The sequence below is a fragment of the Lontra canadensis genome, unplaced genomic scaffold (assembly GCF_010015895.1).
Source record: "Lontra canadensis isolate GAN:19392208 unplaced genomic scaffold, GSC_riverotter_1.0 scaffold37, whole genome shotgun sequence".
NCBI classification, from domain to species: Eukaryota; Metazoa; Chordata; class Mammalia; order Carnivora; family Mustelidae; genus Lontra; species Lontra canadensis.
In genome coordinates this window covers 18,193,389-18,210,312 of record NW_022631031.1, presented here as the reverse complement: position 1 = coordinate 18,210,312, position 16,924 = coordinate 18,193,389, and the positions used below count along the sequence as shown (strand labels likewise).

The 16,924-nt window shown below is 39.2% G+C and overlaps 1 protein-coding gene across 8 annotated transcripts in view; it reads right to left on the bottom strand.

Moving 5' to 3' along the window:
- NCOA2 (nuclear receptor coactivator 2) overlaps positions 1 to 16,924 on the bottom strand; it is a 292,692-nt gene that overhangs the window by 78,321 nt on the left and 197,447 nt on the right. The gene's annotated exons all lie outside the window — the stretch shown is intronic.

Below are 16,924 nucleotides of genomic sequence, written 5' to 3'. Positions count from 1 at the left end.
CTTTCTAAGAAAAGGATGAGCCACTGAGTCAGGAGTGGAGCTAAAACACACAAGGGTCTAGATCTTTCCTTTCACTCCATAAGAAAACCAGGAGCTTGATTTTAAAACCTCAGTTCCAAAGGAGGAGGATTTCATACGGTGCGTGGTAAGAACATAGGGATCCTGATATTAGTATACAGAAGGGATATAGGGGAATTATCACAATCAACTTCCTATAAGGAAAGTCAAAGAAAGCTGGGAGGAGAAAAATATTCAAAGTGACTATTTTATGAAAGAGAAAAACTGGGGAGGGGTGAGATGTTTCTGAAAGACCAGGTTTACTCTGGGAGGACACTGTGGTAAGGAAGCCAAGGCATAGACCTGATAGAAAAACTGAGAAACGCAGCAGCTACGACTTCACATGAGAATATTTAATACGGCAGGTCTTTACAGCTCCTGACATTGGATCTCTACTCCTTCAGGGTCATGAGGACCATTTCCCCCTCCCTGAGGGTCAATTTGGGCAAAATTAAATTATCTTAATTCACGTGTGTGTGTTTTAAATATGAAAATAGCTTTAGTATGTTCTATAGGCAAAGGACAGGCAGTAAGTATATTCTTAAGTTCTGAGTAACTACTGTATTGAGAAGATGGATATCAAAGACAAAACTGCTATTGCTTCAAAGCCAGTAAATGGGGATCAAAAACTCCAATGTCTACCTGGTCAGTTAGATAATGTAAATTCACCTCAGTACTGAAAGGAGTCCAGAACAGCCTACAAGTGCAGAATGGAAGGAGAAAGAAACCATGCTCCAGGTTTGGAAATGCACCAGGTTCTGAAAATCCAGGAGAGATCTTCCCAGGAAATGTAAGGATGTGCTGACTGATGAGCTGTTACAGTACCTGTTACCTTGTAATAAACATCAGGCCAGTGGTTCCCACCTTTTGGAGTAGGAGGGCTTTTTAAAATATCAGTAATATGCATGGAACCCCTTAGTATCTATATTTGAAATGATATATAATGGAAAGAAAAGTTACAATAAATTTAGTAATGCTTCCAGAAGAATTTGTGTCTTATTTATCTCTACAACATCTCTATATATTGGAAACACAGCTGTACATACCTCACATATTAAGAACTACTGTAATTAGAAGCATTATTGGTTACAATAGGCTTTATGGAACTGGTCCAGGAATCTAATCACCGAAATTGCACTGTTTTGATGGAAAATATCCTCCATTCCAAACAACTTACGTATAAAACTTAGGAGAAAAATGGTTTTTAAAGTTGAAGACTGTTTCTTTTTTCTTTTCTTTCCTTTCTTTCTTTCTAAAGAAAGCAGCGAGCAGCGAAGAGGGTGGCCGCGGGGAGGGAGAGAGAGAATCTTAAGCAGACTCCATGCCCAGCAAGGAGCCTGATGCAGGGCTCAATCTCATGACCCTGAGATTGTGACCTGGGCCAAAATTAGGAGTCAGACGGTTAAATGACTGAGCCACCCAGGCATCCCAAGACTCTGTACTTCTTAGGAAAGCATGGCAGTAGGTCTTTTCAACAAATAGAGTTGGGAAAACTGGACAGTCACATGCAAAAGAATAACACTGGACCACTTTCTTATACCATACACAAAAATAAACTCACAACAGGTTAAAGACCTAAATGTGAGAGTTGATACCATAAAAATCCTAGAAGACAGCTCAGGCAGTAATCTCTCTGACATCAGCTATCACATTTTTCTAGGTATTCCTCCTGATAAGGGAACTAAAAGCAAAATAAACTACTGGGACTTCATTAAAATAAAAAGCTTCTGCAGAGTGAAGGAAACAATCAATGAAACTAAAAGGTAACCTACTGAATGGGAGAAAATATTTGCAAATGACAGATCGGATAAAGGGTTGGTATGCAAAATATATAAAGAACTGATTTAACTCAATACCCAAAAACAAATAATCTAATAAAAAATGGGCAGAAGACATGAGTGGACATTTCTCCAAAGAAGACATCCAGATGGCCAACAGATACATGAAAAGTTGTTCAACATCATTCATCATCAGGGAAATGCAAATCAAAACCAATGAGATACTACTTCATACCTGTCAGAATGGCTAAAAACAACAACACAAGAACAACACAGGTTGGTTAGGATGTGGAGAAATGGGAACCGTCTTGCACTGTTGGTGGGAATGCAAACCGGTATAGCCACTGTGGAAAACAGTATGAAGGTTCCTCAAAAAGGTAAAAACAGAACTACCTTATGATGTAGCAATCATGCTACTAGGTATTTGCCCAAAGAATTAAAAAATACTAATTCAGAGGGACACATGCACCCTAGGTCTATAGCAGCATTATCTCCAATGGCCAAATTTTGGAAACAGCCCAAGTGTCCACTGGTTGATGAATGGATAAAGAAGATGAGAGATTATCTATCTATCTATCTGATGCAGTATTAGCCATGAAAAAGAATAAAGGATAAAATCTTGCTGTTTGCAACAATATGAACAGAACTAGAGGGTATGATGCTAAGTGAAATAAATCAGTCAGTGACACAAATACCATATGATTTCACTCATATGTGGAATTTAAGAAACAAAATAAATGAGCAAAGGTGAAAAAAAGAGGCAAACCAAGAAACAGACTCTTAAGTATAGAGAACCACCTGATGGTTACCGAGGGGAAGCTGGGGTGGGGGTGAAATAGGTAATGGGGATTAAAGAGTACATGATGAAACTAAGCTAAACTAATAAAATTTAAAAAAGAAACATGTAAGTATAAAAACAAATGAATTCTTCAAGCAGTTAAGGTCTAAAGAAATGGAAGACAGAGACTCCCCAAAATGGCCCAGGAATTCTATAATGTCCACTATCTGGCCTTAACGAGTGTGAAAAGGCATCTCAGTAATGAACATATGGGAAACAGCATCAAGCCAAGTACTGGCATTATTTATTTCGCTTTTCTTTTCTTCTACAAGACAAAATGTCTTATTTCTAAAATTGATGGGCCCCAAAAGGACTCTAAATCTATTATAGGTGATCAAGGTTCTAACACTGTAAGAGTAGAATCCAAGTCCATTTCAATGAACAATTTTTCTCTCCTGGGTAAAATCAATGAGGTTTTGGTCTGTGACATGCTGAACTGGGGCTTTCTTCTGTTCAAAATGACAGAAATGAGAAACATAAGGCAAAATTACCCTTTTGCTATGGTTATCTAATAAATCCACTTTACAAATCGAAGTCCGCGTTTTACGTACTTCCTTTTCAGCACCCAAGTTAAAACACACATGACGTAGTCTTGTATACAGCGAAGTACTCTTGTGTGAAACAGGGATCTCAGATTCCGTTCCTTTCCTTTCCTCCTGGTAGATAAGGTAATGAATATCGGGGTGCTCACAGTGATTAAAATGGGTAAAGTCTGTTTTGCTCCCCGTATGTTTGCTGAAACGGGAGAGAACACCTAAACCAGGCCAGAACTGCTGTTTACCTAGAGGTTACACTGCACGAAAAGATGGACAGATAAAATGATGAGACGTTCACGCTGACAGAACAATTCCTCATCTGTTCACATCAGGGTACAAAATGAATGTTCTAAAACAAGCTTGGTATCCAATTTTCTGGCTAAATACCAAGAAGTCTTTTTCTGGCCTGGATAGCAACCCTCTATTTTCTTGGGATCTTTTATCATCTTTTTTTTTCCTGACAGGAAAAGCTGAGCTGCCTTAAAAGCGTACATCTTCTGAGATAAGGATCTGCAAAAAATATCCTTCCCAGTAACTAAACCGGCACAAGTAGATCTTCTGAAATCCAGCCAATACCATGCTTACCCAATTCACTCATAACAACTTCCTCCAAACGGCAGACAAAAGTAAGAGTAAACTTCTGGGTGTCATGTGTGTTTATCCTACAGTTTACTTGGAACAAGGCAGGGGATCTGGATTTGCATTCCAGTTCCACCAGCTTCTCGCTGTGTGACTCTAGACCAGCAACGACACCCTAGGTTGCTCGTCTGCAAAACGGAGCTGGTAACTGGAGCTGCCCTCCAGGGGTGCTGCATGGGTGAGATGAGACAATGAACGTGAACTGCGGTGCGTGGCCCAACGTAAGCGCTGCGGACGTGTCAGCTCTCCTTTCCCCTGCAGAGGCGGGCCCTTTTGCTTTTCACCTAGTATATATTTGCTAGTTCATAGGGATGGATTGAGGTTTTGTAGGACTGAAGCTTGTATGGTGTGAGGGAACTCACTCCAAGAACACAAAATTAAGTGTAATTCTCATTCTTATATTTAGAAAAGAAACAGTAGCAAAAAAAAAAAAACCAAAACTCAATTTCTTCCTCTGAGATCTCTTTAGGTATTATCTGAAATGCTTATGAAGAAGTGCTTCCCAGTTGAAGTGCAGCTTCCCTGTCTCCACATGTGCTCCAAGTCCCAGCCCTCACAGGGGCCAGCACAAGTAAGAGGCCTTGCATCTTAACTTTCATTAGCTTGGTGGTAATTCTGCTTCTGAAAGTATGCAAGGCAAATTCCTAACTTAGTTCCCTTATTTTTCATGTCAATATCTGGCTCTTGGAGAAATATGAATTTTCTCATAGAATTTTCTATGAGATTTTCATAGAAATTTCATAGAAATATGAAATTTCATAGAAATATGAATTTTCTCATAGAATTTTCTATGAGAAAATTCATATTTCTCCAAGAATTTCTCATAGAAAATTAACAACACCTTAGCATCTTTCCCTTTCTATTCTTTGATACTGAGATAACTAGAAAAAGACAATAAAGACAGTACTGGGAGATACTCATCAGTAATCAAAGAAGCCTAGTTAGAACCGCAGAGGTGTGAGCACACAGGAACTGGGTTAGAGGCATTAGAACCTTCAGGAGCCATCTGCTCTCATGGCTCAAGCTACAGGGCTTCACAGCCCTTAACTGCAGCCTCCACGGAGTTAAGATATTTAATGAAATCACATCTAACCCAAAATCCTCAAAATCTCTTCTATGATCTTTTAAAACTACCCCTAATGACACAGCAGTAACTATTGTAAATCTTTCTTTTGGTTTTGAGTATGTTACTTTTGGAATTTCAATGTAGATCAACATTTTCTCTCATAATTAACAAAGGCAAAGTTGAAGACATGACCACCACTGTCAGAGGCACGTAATGGAACACAGTAGAAAGATCACAGGCTTTGGAATCACCAACAGAACGTGGATGGAATTCTTACTTGTCATGTACTAGAGTTAAGGCCTCAACCTGACTACTGTTTCTGCGGGTCAGTTTCCTTATCTACAAACATGGACCATAGTATCAAGTCTCCCTGAAAGAGTGTGAGTCTGGCCATGAGCAGTAACCCAATGACACCATACAGAACACAGGAGGCTTCCAGAAGGGATGAGAAAAGGTAGCTGAAAACAGGATGCATAGATACATTTATACGGCATTTAAAAAATATTGCTACAGGGAAGAAACAAAAACAAACCCAGCAGCCTTGGGTATAAGGAATCCCGATCCTTTGACATGAGATTTTATCTCAGCATTACCCACACAGTAAACTTCAGTATATTCTTCTAGGTCAAAAGGTTGTATTTCCTACCTCTTCTGTTATCACAATCTGCCTTTTAGTTCTTACCTGATTTAGTTATAGATCTATACCCATCTATCTATCACAGCACTTCCTGCTGTATTTCTTCTTTTTCTTAGATGCAAATATTGGCCTAGTCACTTATTAATAAATGTAGGCACAGGCCAAGCTGAACAACCACAGGTCTCCCTCTCAGGTGTGTTCTCAAGTCAGGGAGAAGGAGTACGTACACTGAGCATAAGCTATTCTCAAAAGGCTTTAATGACTTCTTTATTAATGAGCCCCTGGATGGCAGGGGCAGTGTTTGACTTCTTTTTGTATCTCTGAAGCACAGGATGTGGCACACAGAAGGCATGTGGTAAATGCATCTTGAATACAAGTACGAATTAATGAGAAATCATCATATTCCAAAATAATTATGATATGGGCCCTGGTCATTTCCAGACTACGCCGTTGAAATTTATTTTATGTGCTGGGATTTCAAACTCACACAGTTGTTAATGATGGTCCTTAAATGCCTTCAGTCATTTATCAGCCCCCATCATTCTAGTCACACCTTCTTGAAGTAGCTGAAGAAAACAGTGAATTTCTTGCTGCTTTCACATTTCCTGTAAACCCTAATTTTGTCCATTATTTACATAAACACTTATTAAGTATCTCTCATGTACACGGCATTAGGGAAAGGACATAAAAATGAGTAAGTAATGGTTCTTCCATTAAGAGTTTAAATGGTAGTAAGGAGTTTTTGTTTTGTTTTGTTTTTTTAAAGCTCGAACTATTATACGACAAGCCAAAATGAAATATTTTATCTAACATGGCTCACAAGCTATGTAGCTACAGGTTAAAGAGTAACTAAGTCTTAGGGCTCTGCCTAGAAGAATGTTTGGACAGATGGTACCTTAAATGCCAGGTGAGGACAATTTACTTTCATCTCTATAGGGGACACACAAAGTTCTGAGAATAGCAATTACGTATCTATGTATTTTTAGGAAATGAATGTTGGTAGCAAACAAAGTTGTAAGGAGCTAAAACTGAATAAGGAAGGGATTTTAGTTGGGGACAAAAGGCGGCCCAGGGTTAGAAAAGGAAGAGAAGGCAGTGACCGGGTATGGACAGAGTCTGCACCCAAAGTAGAAGTGCTTTGAGGAAGGATGGTTAACAGACACAGAGCCATAGAGAAGCTAAGCAGCTTGGGAGGAAGAGGAGGAGGAGGCCCTTGAGGAGGCCCTTCCTGTGGTGAACAGGAAGTCACTGCTGGTCTTCCCGGGAGCACTGCTTGATGAGATGTGGCAGGCCAACAAGCTAGATTTTAGTGACCATACAGTCAATGGGAGTATGTAACTTACTTACTTCATTTGTATGGCAATAAGGGATGAAGGAAGATGGAACAATGTAGTGCAGAGAAGGAAACCATCATCGAAAGGCACTGGAGCCCCAGGCCACATCCTGATGTCTCTCTATTCACTCCTCCGTTAGCTAAGGCTGATTGCATCCATTGAAAGCCAACTAGGCAAGGATTCTCTAGGAAAAAAACTTCTTTGATAACTCATTCTATCAGTATTTTTGATAGGCATGTACAATCTACACAAAATAAGCATTTGTCTATAAACTGTATGAATTTACCACTGTTAGTATGTACATTAAACATTTTAAGAACTCAGTGTTATGGGCCCTGGCTTATCTTCTCATCTCTAGTTGAAATGTCAGTGAGGACCTTCCATGAACCCCAGGCAAGAATATATACTTCCCAGGGCACACTGGCCCTACAGTGGAGATACATTTAGCACTGCTACATACTTATATCCATGGCCCAGCCTTCCTATTACTACATTCCAAGTTCCATGATGGCAGCAACCATGTTACCTAACGTGTTGCTGTATCTAGGGCTCAGTAAAAAAGAAGGCCTCACAAGGTATTTTCTGACTCACAAAATTGTGGTGTTTTTTTGTTGTTGTTGTTGTTGTTGTTGTTGTTGTTTTTCTTGACTCACCATGACCCGCTCTAACCAAGTTTCACAACTGGGAGCTGGGAGCGTAATTTCATTTCACGGTTCTACCTTATGACTATGGCAGTAATGACAACCACCACTGGCCTTTGGACTGTCCTCTGATAAACAGAAAAGGAAAAGGAGGAGGTATGGGGAGTCCACTTAGGAGACAAAATAATACTTTAAGATTTCTAAGTAAGAGAATGGGATACCTTGACTCTTGGTAAATTTTCAATCTAAACTTCAGCAAAATATTTTAAAACCTGACTTTAAAAAGTCAAATTACAGCCACTGTAGAAAACAGTATAGTGATTCCTCAAAAAATTAAATATAGATACTGCATGATCCAGCAAAACTACTTCTGGATATATATTCCCCTAAGATAAAAGCAAGGATTTAAACAGATATTTGTACACCAATGTTTGTAATGACAATTTACAACAGTGAAGAGGTAGAAAGAACCCAGATGTCCATCAATGGATAAACGGATAAACAAAATATGGTGTGTGTGTGTGTGTGTGTGTGTGTGTGTATATATGCATGCATGCAATGGAATACTGTTCAGCCTTAAGAAGGAAGGAAATTTATATATATATATGAACATGGATGAACCTTGAGAACATGATGCTAAGTGAAACTAAGCCAATCACAAAAAATAAACACTATATGATTCCATATATAATAGGTACTTAGAATAGCCTAATTCAGAGACAGGCAGTAGAACAGTGGTCTCTCGTCTCTGGGGCTGGTGGGAGGAGGGGTGAGTACTATCTAACAGAGAATTTCTGTTTGGGATGATGACAAAGTTCTGGAAATGGATACTGGTGATAGCTGCACAACAATGTGAAGGTATACTTAATGTCACCCAACACTTAAAAATGGTAAATTTTATGTTATATTTATTTTACAATAAAAAAAGGTCAAATTAAAATAAATTCTCAGGTTAAAGTTAATTGGTATCCACTCCCCACCACTCCCCCCCAGCAATGCGTGGCTTGAATTCACAATCCTGAGATCAAGACCTAAGCTGAGATCAAGAGACAGTCGCTGAAATGACTGAGCCACCCAGGTGCCCCTCCAATCTTTAGTTAGTAAGTATTATAAGCAGATCTGCAATGCTTATTTTCTGTGAATTATCCTTCACTGTTGCAGTCTTAGAAAACAAAACAGGATTTGAGATCTATGATATGCTGATAAGACCACAGAGTCTAGAGTAACAACTGGACTAACAATTCTAAGGTCTAAATCTGCAGGGGGCCAATTTTTACTCGACTTTGTGCTGATAGCAAAGCATAAACTTGTAAAGGTCTTCCTTTCTTACCAGCAAAGCTGAGACGAAGAACATGATCACTGTTTTTCTAGAATTATTACCTTTAAAACATCGGGGGTAACAGAAAAGATGAGAGAAGATTTAAGAAAAAACAACAACAACAACAATAACAAACAACAGACTATTGCACTTAGGACCACAGGCAAATGACCCAGTAATTAGCGAGAAGTGAACATTCTCTAAGTAGAAATGAAGTAAAGTATCTTAGACTGAACAACAATAAGGGAACTGGGAAGTGACGCATAGGAGTGTCTCTGTTTGCAGACCCCCAAACTATCTATAAACCGTATGAACTATGAAGGTCGTACTCCTTCTTTCCCTGTAACCTACATAAAGAAGGCTAATGTAGTAAAAGGCTTCAGGGAGAGAAACATCCTTTAGGGGAACATGAGAAATGACTGAAATGAGGCAGAGTGTCTAAAAGAGAAATCTCAATTTTCCTACTGACCCCAGATTTGCCTCAAGGAGTCTTCTTGCACCTCAGAATCTCCTCCTCATCTTCTCAGCTTAAGGTCCTGTTCGGTGCCCTCAACTGTTCGGCAATATGTGATACTAAGATATCTGACCACAGGGGGCAGTCAGTGCTCCAATACAGTATTAGCTACTTACTCTTTTCAAAACAGTTCCTTGGAAAAGATATTCAACATCATTAATCATCAGGAAAATGTAAATGAAAACCACAATGAGGTATTGTTCCCACACACCTTAGGATGGCCACTATCAAAGAAACCAGAAAATGACAAGTGTTGACAAGGATATGGAAAAATCAGAACCCTTGTGCATTGTCAGTGGGATTGCAAAATGGTGCAAACGCTATGCAAAGCGTATGATGGAGTACAGAGGTTCCTCAAACAATTAAAAACAGAACTACCATATGACATAGCAATGCCGCTTCTGGGTATTTATCCAAAAGCACTGAAAACAAAGTTTTGAAGAGATATTTGCATACACACATCCACTGTGGCACTGTTCACAATAACAAGATGTGAAAACAACTTTAATGTCCACTGATGGATGAATGGATAAAGAAAATTTGGTGTAATGGAATATTAATTAACCTTTAAAAAGAAAAAAAAAAATCCTGACCTACACAAGGATGAACCTTGTGAGTCCAATTATGCTAAGTTAAAGAAGCCAGTCACAAAGATACAAACTGATTCCACTTATGGGAGGCATTTAAAATAGCCAAGTCATAGAAACAGAAAGTAGAAGGTGTTTGCCAGGGGTTGGGAGAAATGGCAAGTTATTCAGTGGGTACAGAGTTTCCACCATGCAGGAGGAAAAAGCTCTAGAGGCCTCTTGTATAACTAACAATACAATAATGTACACTTAATGATGGCTAAGAAGGTAAATTTATGTTATGTTTTTTTAAGCACCCCCCCCCACACACACAAAGAAAAAACCAACCTCTCATCAACCCAGAAAAAGTCTCCTTAGAAAGACCAATTACAATAGTTTCATGTCCAATAATTTATTACTGTATAATCCATTTAGTCCATATAGTCCACAAGTTAACTTAACCTAAAGTACACAAAAACAGTCCCATTTCCCTCTTTTCATTCTATTAGTACAACAAGTTGGGAAAATAGACTTGTTCTTACTCATTTGGTTTAAAAAAACAAAAACAAAAAAGAAAACAAGAGTAAGTAGAATGCCTAAACCAACCAGAGAGTAACAACAATTAACAGTCAAATACTGGTATTTGTGCTCTACATCTTTTATTTATTCCAATGTTAGTTACTATAAATCTGATAATTATTGTTAACCTTCAGTAGTGAATAAATTACATATACAGACACACTTATATAATAAGCAAACTATAATGCAACTGGAAACTCTTGTTCCTTTCTCCCTATCACATCCCAAATATTTAATTCATTTCTCAAAAATTATATTATTCTTCAAACTAAGAAGAATTAATCAGAGGTAACTGCAGCTCATGGAAATTTAAATGTATCTGACAAGATCTGAGATATGGGTTCTTTCAGAACCAATACATCCAGTATCACATAGCACTAAATCTAAAATGTGAGCATGCTTTCTATTTGCTACATATACTAGTCTAACACAGTATGTCTATTTAAAATCAGGGAAAATATCCCAAATTAATTGAAGATCATAATAAAATTACAAAACTGTAAAATACTCCCCTACCCTGCTTTTCAAAATATATTCTAGTTGACAAGTTGTGCACATCTGTCATCCTTATTTTAAGACAGTCTCAAGAACTAAACTTATTAGAGCCTAAGAAAGTTAAAAGTTTACCAAACGCACTTGAGGAGACACAAACACACTTTCAGGACACAAACTAAAATACTATAAATACTGTCGCAAAAGAGGTTGTAATTTAACATCATCATACGAGAGTCAAAATGTACTTACTCAATTATTAGAATAAAAATGTCAAGTTCTTAAATTTGGGGTGCTATCTTCCCCCAATATAAAGCCATTATACAATGCTAGATAAAAAGCTAGCATCACAAAATTTTAAAGCATTTATTTTACAGACTAAGAACAAACACTGTGCTCAGAAATGCCACAGGTGTGAGTGGTAAGTAGATATGATCTCTGACATCAAGGAATTTGTCATTCAGTTGGGAAGGAAAAAGGAAAACCCGCATAAAAACTAATCAGAAGAAAAAAATGATATGGAGATTCACAAGAGACCAGTCTATATGGATTGGGATACAGAAGTTCTTTGTTCAGACAGCAGTATTTGAGACGAACCGTGAAGAAGGAACACTAAGCCTCTAGTGGGAATAGACAGAAACAGGGTAAGGAGGCATTCCAGATAGGGAGGGAAGGGTATGAGTAATGATGCAAAAGCAAAACCCCATAAATATGGGTTAGCAACAGTAAGCGGTCTAGGGTAGAGGCCTGAGGGTGCACGCAACTGAGGCTATGGGACATAACACAGTAGTGGGCTAAACAGGCCAGATGTGGGAATACTCAAGTGGTGAAGGCGCCTTGCCACTTGATATTCTACCAGCCAGCCTTTCACCGTGTCCTACAAACCTCAAGCAGCTGTAACACTCCACCCTCCTGGACTACTAATGGCGAGCGACAGTCAACCAGCTAAGGGGGAAGAGGAGAGAAGCATTCCAGGCAGAAGACACAGAGGCAAGACACTGTGCATGTGTGTGTAGGCCTGTGTCAGTGCCAGGTGTGCGGGAGGGGAGAAGAGTTCACGAAGTTGGTGGCTTTGAGCAAGGAGAATATGACGGGACTGGAAGCGGATCATGGAGGGACCTGTATGCTGTGGTGAGGGCTGTTCTCCTGGACTCCGTCACAGGGCTTATCGGCAGTCTCTGAAGTTGAGCAGAGTACCAACCTGGCCCCTTCCCGGGGTTTTAGGGAGCACTCCTAGCTGACTGCTGTGTGGGAATGGCCCAGTACTGTTCCCCTGTGCGCACTGACAGATGGGACTGTTTCTGAGTCTCAGCAGAGAGCCAGGCACGGAGAGACACTGAAACAGCTCCGGCTGACAAGGACAGGGGAAGGCTGAGCAGCCCAGACACGAGTGTGGGCGCTCTTCACTAAGGATTGGGGTGGGATTTACGCAGAAGGTGAGGGAGCTAGGGAGCTAAGGCCACTGGCTCTTATCTAAGGGCTCACAGTTGTCAAATAAGACTATACTTGAAATGCCTGGATGGCTCAGTCAGTTAAGTGTCTGACTCAGTTTCCACTCAGGTAATGAGCTCAAGGTCCTGGGGTCAAGCTCTGCACTGGGCTCCGCGCTCAGCGGGGAGCCTGCTTGTCTCCCTCCGTCCTTCCCTTTATATGAGCATGCACTCTCTCTCTCTCTCTCAAATAAATAAATAAATCTATAAAAAAAAGACAATGCTTTAAGTCATTAGTGACAATGTCATAAGAGACTACAAAATAAAATCTTTTATCAAAAAATTTATCTTTTTGTTTAAAATATTTTATTTTTTTATTTGATGGAGATATCACAAGTAGGCAGAGAGGCGGGCAGAGAGAGAGGGGAAGCGCGCTCCCCGCTGATCAGAGAGCCCGATGCAGGGCTCGATCCCAGGACCCTGGGATCATGACCTGAGCTGAAGGCAGAGGTTTTAACCCACTGAGCCACCCAGGTGCCCCTATCTTTTTGTTTAAATGTGAACACGTATGCTTCTTAGTATGTTGCTCTTCTTTGTCTTTGTTGGTCTGTCTTTGTGGGTCTCACTTACAAAACTTTCCATTCTGTCCTTCCCTCTTCACTTCTTTCCTACTACTTCTATACCCCTCAACAAGTTATATAAATGAATAAGCCGTTACGTATAAAATATTTATTAAAGATGACTAATGTATTTTATAGTTCTCTAGCATGTTTTAACTTAGATTTTTCTTGTTACTGATGTTTTATTGGTTATATACCTTCCCCCTGCCCCAACCCCCTGAAGTCAGCAGCAAAGTTTCCCTGGGCGCCTGGGTAGCTCAGTTGGTTAAGCAACTGCCTTTGGCTCAAGTCATGATCCTGAAGTCCCAGAATCGAGTCCCACATTGGGCTCCCTGCTTGGCAGGGAGTCTGCTTCTCCCGCTGACCTTTCTCTACTCATGCTCTATCTCATTCTCTCTTTCAAATAAATAAAATCTTAAAAATAAATTTCCCATTTCTAGTATTTCTAGAATCTAGAGACCATGGTGGACAACTTTAAGTCAACTCTAATAAAGACTGCTAAGAGTCTCTCATTTTATGTCACCTTCTCCAAATTTTAATATTGCTTCAATACTTTACCTACTGTCCCACCTCGCTCTCACCTCCCCTTTTCAGCCTCAAAATCAACCAAATACTTCAAAATATCCTATCCTTTAGCTTAATAGTCTGACTTCACACCCAGTATATGCTTTGAGACCTCCTGTGTCTTTGCTCAGGTTCCTCTGCTTCCTGTTTGGATGGCCTCTCTGCTCAACCATAACTATCTCACCTATTACAACCTCACTTTTCTAGAAGAAAAAAGGAACAAAGAAGAACTACAAAAACAACTAAGAATTAATATGACAGCAGTAAGCGCATACCTATTAATAATCACTTTATTTTTTTTTAAGATTTTATTTATTTACTTGACAGAGAGAGATCACAGGTAGGCAGAGAGGCAGGCAGAGAGAGAGGAAGGGAAGCAGGTTCCCTGCCGAGCAGAGAGCCCGATGCGGGACTCGATCCCAGGACCCTGAGATCATGACCTGAGCCGAAGGCAGAGGCTTTAACCCACTGAGCCACCCAGGTGCCCCAATAATCACTTTAAATGGACTAAATGCTCAATCAAAAAGACCTAGAGTGACTAAGTGGATTAAAAAATAAAAACCATCTCTATGTTGCCTACAAGAGACTCACTTCACATCTAAAGACACATGTAGACTAAAAGTCAAAGGATAGAAAAAGATATCCCACGCAAATGGAAGCAAAAAAGAAAAAGTTGAGGTAGCAATATTTATATCAGACAAAACAGACTTTAAAACAAGGACTGTAACAAGAGACAAAGAAGGACATGATCAATTCAACAAGATATTCTAAGTATCTGTATACCCAACATAGGAACACCTAAAGATATAAAACAAATATTAACAGGCAGAGAGGAAGAAATTGATAGGAGTACAATCAGAGTAGGGGTTCATCAATGGATGGATCATCCAGACAGAAAATCAACAGGTTAACTGTGGTTCTGGATGACACTTCAGACCAGATGGTCTTGACAGATATATATATACACAGAACACTCCATCCCAAAACAGCACAAGATACATTATTTTCAGGTACACAGGGAACATTCTCTGGGACAAATTGGGTTAGGTCACAAAACAAGTGTCAAAAAATTTAAGGAGACTGTAGTCATATCAAGCATCTTTTCTAATAGTGGTGAGAAACTAGAAATCGGTTACAAGAAGAAAACTGGAGGGGAAATAAGAAAAAAGAAAGCAAGTATGTGGAGACTAAATATTCTACTAAACAAAAAATGGGTCAACAAAGAAATCAAAGAGGAAATAAAAAAATACCTTGAGATAAAGGAAAATGAAAACAAAATGGTTCAAAAACTTTGGGATGCAGCAAGAGCAGTTCTAAGAGAAACAGCCCAAACTCAAGAAATGAGAAAAATCTCAAGTAAATGCTCCAACCTTACACCTAAAGGAACTAGAAAAAGAAGAACAAACAAAGGAAATTATAAAGTTCGAAGTGGAAGTGAGTTAAATAGAGATTAGAAGAATAATAGAAAAGATCAATGAAATTAAGAGATGCTTCATTGAAAAGATAAAAATTAGTAACAACCTTTAGCCACACTCATAAAAAAGGGGGAGGGCGGGGGGAAGAGGGTTCAAATAAAATCAGAAATGAAAGAGAAAAAGTCACCTCTGACAGCAGAGAAACACAAAAGATAATAAAAGACTGATATAGAAGTTTATATGCCCACAAATTAGACTGCCTAGAAGATATGGAACCATTTCTAGAAATACACAATCTTCTAAAGCTGAATCAGAAAGAAACAGAAAATCTGAACAGACCGATTACTAGTAATAAAATTGAATCAGTAATAAACAAAACTCCTAATAAACAAGAGTCCAGGATCAGATGACTTCTCAGGTGAATCCAACCAAATTTAAGGAAGAATATCAGCTATTCATCTCAAACTATTCCGAAAAAATTGATGAGGAAGGAATTTTTCCAAATTCATTCTATGAGGCAGGCATTGCCTTGACACTAAAATCAAACACCGATAAACACTGATGTAAAGATCCTCAACAAAATATCAACAAACCAAATTCAACAATACACTAAAAGGATCATTCACCACGATTAAGTGGGATTTATTCCAGGGATACAAGGATGGTTCAGTATCTGCAAATCAATCAACCAATGTGATACAGCGCATTAACAAAATAAGGGGTAGAAATCATATGATGTCAATAAATGCAAAAAAAGCATTCACAAAATTAGACATCCCCTGATGATAAATCTCAGTGAAGTGGGTATAGAGGGAACATACCTCAATATAATAAAGGTTATACATGACATGACAAACCCACAGCTAGCCTCGTATTCAATGGTGAAAAGCTGACAGCTTTTCCTCTAATATCAGGAACAAAACAAAGATGCCCACTTTTATTCAATGTGGTACTGGAAATCCTTGTCACAGCAGGCAGAGAAAAAAACGACATCCAAATTGGTAAGAAAGAAGTAAAACTGTCACTATTTGCAGATGACACGATATTATATATAGAAAACCCTAGGGGGTGCCTGGGTGACTGCATCTAGGGTCCTGGGACGGAGTCCTGAGGCTACCTACCTGCTCAGTGGGGAGTTTCCTTCTCCCTCTGACCCGCCCCCCCCCACTCTGCTCACTCTCTGTCTCTCAAATAAATAAAATCTTGGGAAAGGGGGAGGGAAGGGGGAAAAAAGGGAGAAGGAAAGGGAAGGGAAGGGAGAAAGAGAAAGGAAGGTAGGAAGAAGAAATTAATTAATTCCTAGGGGCGCCTAGGTGGCTCAGTTGGTTGAGTGTCTAACTCTTGATTTTGGCTCAGGTCCTGATCATAGGGTCATGAGATTGAGCCCCACACTGGGCTGCATGCTCAATGCGGAGCCTGCTTGTCCCTCTCCCTCTGCTCCTCCCCCTGCTCTCCCTCAATAAACAAATAAAATCTTTATTTAAAAATAAAAAAAAAAACAAAAAAACAAAACAAAAAATAACAACCCAAAACTCCACAAAAAACCCACCAGAACTAAAAAATGAATTCAGTTAGATGGCAAGTTACAAAATTCTGTTGCATTTCTATACAATAATAATGAACCAGCAGAAAGATAAGTTGAGACAACTTCCCATTTACGACTGTATCAAACCCCCCCACCCCCCAAAAACCCATACCCACACACACACAAAAACCAAAGTAGGAATAAATTTAATCAAGGAGGTGAAGACCTATACTCTGAAAACTATAAGATATTGATGAAAGAAACTGAAGATAACACAAATGAATGGAAAGACGCTCATGGACTAAAAGAATTAATATGAAAATGTCCATAGTAGTGAAAGTAATCTACAGGTTCAATGCAATCCCTACCAAAATA